The sequence below is a fragment of the Gossypium arboreum genome, chromosome 2, assembly GCF_025698485.1.
Source record: "Gossypium arboreum isolate Shixiya-1 chromosome 2, ASM2569848v2, whole genome shotgun sequence".
NCBI lineage: Eukaryota > Viridiplantae > Streptophyta > Magnoliopsida > Malvales > Malvaceae > Gossypium > Gossypium arboreum.
In genome coordinates this window covers 5,729,078-5,734,511 of record NC_069071.1, presented here as the reverse complement: position 1 = coordinate 5,734,511, position 5,434 = coordinate 5,729,078, and the positions used below count along the sequence as shown (strand labels likewise).

The 5,434-nt window shown below is 34.1% G+C and overlaps 1 pseudogene; it reads left to right on the top strand.

Moving 5' to 3' along the window:
- Positions 1–385: 385 nt before the first annotated feature.
- Positions 386–1,993, top strand: LOC108465189 (linamarin synthase 2-like; annotated as a pseudogene).
- Positions 1,994–5,434: the final 3,441 nt, after the last annotated feature.

Sequence of the window (5,434 nt, the reverse complement as noted above, 5' to 3'; positions counted from 1 at the left end):
ATTATTAGTTAGTTCTGCGACCATCAGGTGGTGTTTTTACTTACGATTAGTGTAAAAATTTCAGTAGCAATGAGTTTAAATATTGTAGCGATATTGTAACGTGAAAAAAAAAGTAAACTAAACTCAGGACACCGCACCCAATCGCCCATCCAAACTCACGTGGCTCAGAATTATGAAGCACTATTGAAAAGCAGTTGATATTTTCTCAACCTTATCCAATGGGAATTATTTTACACCATAATCAAATGGAGCCATAATTTCCGCCTGCTTTATCCTGTTTATCTCTATCTCCTCACTTTTTGTATATAAATGTCACAAGTTGTAATAGTATCTTCAATTTTCACTACCTACTTGACTTATTTGCTTAATTATTATTTGCGGAAAGATGGGTTCAATTAAATCACATGCAGTACGTCTCCCATACCCAGCACAAGGTCATATTAACCCCATGATGCAACTGGCCAAGCTCTTGCACTCTAGAGGCTTCTATATAACCTTTGTCAACTCCGAGTTCAACCATAGACGGTTGATATGGTCTAGAGGAGAAGAAGCTGTTAAGGGTCTACCTAATTTCCAGTTCGCAGCAATACCTGATGGGCTGCCACCTTCCGATTCCGATGCGACTCAGTCTATTCTTGAAATATTTATTGCCACACGAAATAATTGTTTGGCTCCATTCTTGGAGCTACTATCTAAGCTTAATTCCTTGCCCCAATTGCCGCTTGTTACTTGTATAGTTTGTGATGGAATCATGAACTGTGGTACCAAGGCATCTCAACTCATTGGGGTGCCTTATGTTCAACTCTGGACTTCTTGAACCGTTAGCTTTCTGGGATTTTTGCACTACAAAAACTAGCTCAAAAAGGCATTGTTCCATTCAAAGGTTACAAATTTTATGTTTTTTTTTTTGTGCTTTGTAACTTAATTTTGGGATATCTTATGTTCATTGATAATAATCTGTTTGAAGTTTTATGGGTTACATACAACATGATCCAGGCTTATTTTTTTTACATATTGAAACAAAAACATGCGTTTTACTTTCGTTGTAGATAAACGCTTTCCTAACGATGGGACACTTAAGATGCCCATTGATTGGATCCTTGGTATGCCTAACATGCGTCTCAAAGACATACCAAGCTACATAAGAACCATTGACCCTAATGATTTCGTGTTTAATTCCATCATAGAAGTATCACAAGAATGCTTAAATTTATCTTCAATTATCTTTAACACGTTCGATGAATTGGACAAAGAAGTGCTACAAGTTCTTGCATCCAAATCACCTAATATTTATGCAATTGGTCCACTCGCCTCACTAAGTAATAACTTACTCGAAATCCAATACGACTTATTAAATTCAAAACTATGGAAGGAGGACATAAGCTGCATCGAATGGCTTAACATAATGGAACCCGAGTCAGTGGTGTACGTGAATTATGGTAGTGTAGCGATGATGTCTAATCATCATCTAAAAGAATTTGCTTGGGGACTTGCAAACAGTAAATACCCATTTTTATGGGTAGTTAGGCCTGATCTTGTGATAGGTGAATCAGTTATATTTCCAAGAGAATTCTTAGAGGAAATAAAGGGAAAGGGTTTCATAATAAGTTGGTGCACCTAGCAAAAAGTGTTGTCCCACTCAGCGGTCGGCGTTTTCCTTACACATTATGAATGGAATTCTAATTTGGAAGCTCTATCCGAAGGTGTGCCTTTAATTTGTTTACCATTCTTCGATGATCAACAAACGAATTGTCGATATATGTGTACCACGTGGGGCAATGGCATGGAAATCAATCCAAACATAAAGCGTGAAAATGTGGAAGCTCTTGTTAAAGAGATGATGGAAGGAGATAATGGGCAAAGGATAAGGCAAAAGGCATTGGAATGGAAGAAGAAAGCTGAAGCTGCCATTAGCCTTAGGGGATCTACTGTTACCAACTTTGATAGAATGATAAATGAAGCCCTAAGCCATGGTCGAGTAGTAAAATCATAATACAATTGTGTTATATGTTGTGTGCATGTTTTCTTTACAAACTAAATTATTAAATATTAGATTTTCTAATTAAGAAAATTTTTAATGATTGAATTTTTATTACTTCTACAATTTAGTCATTGTAACTTAAATTAATTATTAATTTGGTAAAATTACTTATCCATAATTGACTTCCCCTATACTATATCCCATATTTTAATAAAAAATATTTACAAGCTCGATTTACTGGAATGAGGCCCTGAAATCGTATTTTTCGACACCACTAATTTTCAGGTCGCTATAGGTTCGATTCTCACTTATAAGAATGTAGTACATTTCATTATCAACCATTTACCTTTCCAAAGAGCACCAATGACGAAAGAATTAGTTATTGTTGTCAATAGTGAACGTCCTAATTATGAGAAAAAAATAAAAAAAAATAGAGATGAATCAACAACAAGATTATTTTTTTGTAATAGTAGGAATAAACAACATTTGAGTAGTAAAAATAGTAGGCAATTTAGAAAAACAAAAAGGAGCTATTGCCAATAGATTAACATATCAAAATTATTGAGTGTATATTTCATTGTTGAGTGTATATCCACCATGTCTAAATTCATTCATTATCAAATTATCACACATTATGCACTATTTCAATTATTAAGCATAAATAATTTTCATTTTAAATATTATTACTTTTAGTTTGGATCTTAATTTCATCATAATCAATTAATCATTTAAAAATTACAATTTTTTTTCTTATATCTTAAAAAATTAATCAAGTTTTTCCTTATTAAAAATGAATTTAGACATTGAAAATTAAATTATAAGAATAGATAAATTAAATGACATTATAAAGAAATGATGTCTTCGAGGAAACACCAATAGGAACCGTTGACGGAAAGAAAAGACAGAGGGTTCAAGAATTAGAAGGAGCTCATCAAGTTACTAACTCAAGCCCTTTCACCAACAATGATATATCGGCGACTACTAATAAGCAGGCCGACCGGTCACAATGAAAATCTTAAGTTGGAATGTTCGTGGCTTAAGACAGCCACGAACAGTAAAACGTCTCACAAATAGCTTGAGACAATTTCAACCTCAAATTTTGTTTTTAATTCAAGCAAAAGTCAATTCAAGAAGGATGGAAGCAATAAGGAAAATATGTATACAAATGGGATTGATGTGCGTGCGGAAGGATCAAAAGGGGGACTTTCTCTTGGTTGGAAGGAAGGAGTATATGTTATGTTAAGAAGTTATTCTAAATCTCATATTGATATTGAAGTTATGGAAAATAGTGAAGAGGAATGTTGGCATTTTATAGGTTTTTATGGCTCACCAATTGAACATAAAAGGAAAGATTCATGGAACCTTCTTAGACAGCTAAAAGGAAATAACAAGTTGCCATGGCTTGTAATGGAGGACTTTAATGAAATACTATACTCGTTTGAAAAAAGTGGGGGTAGATTAAGGGAGGAAAGACAAATGTTGGCATTTAGAGAGGCTTTGGAAGATTGTGAATTGAATGGTTTAGGATTTTTAGGACAATGGTTTACACAAGAACGAGGGAGACTTCCAGGTAATAACATTCGTGAAAGATTGGATAGGGGGTAGCCAATCCACTGTGGTGGGAAAGATTCCCGAATTTCTCAGTTAAGCATAAGTATCACAGTATTTATGATCATTGTCCCATATTTATTAATATAGAGACGCATGAAAGAGTGAGATTTGAGAACAGTAAAAATTTGTTCAGATTCAATGCTACTGGGTGCTAGAAAATGATCTCAAAGAGGCAATAAAACAAAGGTGGGAGTTGGGAGATAAGAATTTGCCAAAAAAAAATAGAAGATCTGAAATTGAAATTGAAAATTTGGGTTAAATCTAGTAGCAGCTCCAGATGAAAGGTAAGAGAGGAATTAAAATCATGACTTATCTACTTAAATAGAGAAGATCCAGATAATAGTGTTTTGGCAGAATTAACAGAAGTCAAACTAGCACTCAACATGGAAGCCGGCAAGGAAGAATTGTATTGTGAACAACGGGCAAGAGTAAATTGGTTGAGAATGGGGGACCGAAACACTGCCTTCTTCCATAATTTTGCAACCCAGCGCAAAAAAAGAAATACAATAAAGAAATTGGAGGATGGTAGGGATGGATGGGTGGAGCCTGACATCGCCATTAACGAACTTGCAACCAATTTTTTTCGACATCTTTTTTTTTATAATACTCTAGAATAACATATTTTTATGTATTAATTACATATTTATTTTGAGTATAATCCTATTAATTTGAGTTATTTATGGTTTTTTATCTTGTAGGGACTAAATTGAAGACAAAAAGAAATTTAGGGGCAAAAAGTTTGAATTTAAAGATAAAATGTGCCAGCATACGAAGTAGGAAGAAAATAGTGCCAAAAATGCAAAAAAGTGGAAAACTTGGGAGCAAAAGTGTAAAGAATAGATTTTTTAAATACAAGACTCTATTTAAATTTTAATTATATTAGGATAACTGTTAAAGATTATTATTAGATTTAATTTTAGCTTTTATCTTCATTTATCTTTAATTATATTTATTTATTTGTATTTATCTTTTAGAATTTAATTAGGAATAAACTAGGTTTCCTAGTACTATAAATAGGGGATGGAGTGACACAAATTTCACTCATCTTTTCTGTCAACACTCCCTTTCCCAAAAAGCTTAGCCTTATTTTCTTTCATATTATTCAATAAAAATTCTGTTTTCATTACATTTATTTCTTTTCCCTAAAAAGCACGACCCACTAAATTCATTTAGCCAAAGGTTGTCGAAATTCCCTAAAAAGGGTTCATGAGGCTTAGAACCCACGCTTAGCCTTCTTAACGAGTATTTATCTCTTCTCCGCACTACAGAACTGACGCTTCCATCCATGTCCCTTCAAAATTGATTTTTCATCTTATGAAAAGGCGGTCTCTTTGCATGTTTTGGGAAGGTTGTACAGTTGATTCGTTAGCTTACTGCATCAGTGGTTGTCGAGCCCAAGAGACAAAATGACGTGGCATTCGCCATTGAGAAGTGATGATCTAGTGTAAGATAGTCCCACAAAAGCGACGCTTGGCTAGAGTCAGGTTCCTCTAAATCGTAAGTTTAAAATCTAAGTGGGGTTGGTGGTTGTAGGCGTCCTCCTCCACTATAACCGACTTATTCTGTTCTAGAAGGATCACCTAAAAGCTGATGATAGAACCCAAGGTGGATCGAGACAACCGGAGGCTGGAATCTCTCCATAAAAACTCTTTCCTCAACTATGTTTTTCATTACAATTTTAATTTCAATTTATGCAATTTCAATTCAATCAAACTTTTAATTCTATTTTTTTTCCAAGTATGTAGGTTTTCTTGGGCACGACTCAGTCTGGGATTTCGAGGAAAATGAACTTGTGCAAATATAGTCCCTGAGGATTTGACCCTACTTCTTTTATAATATTCT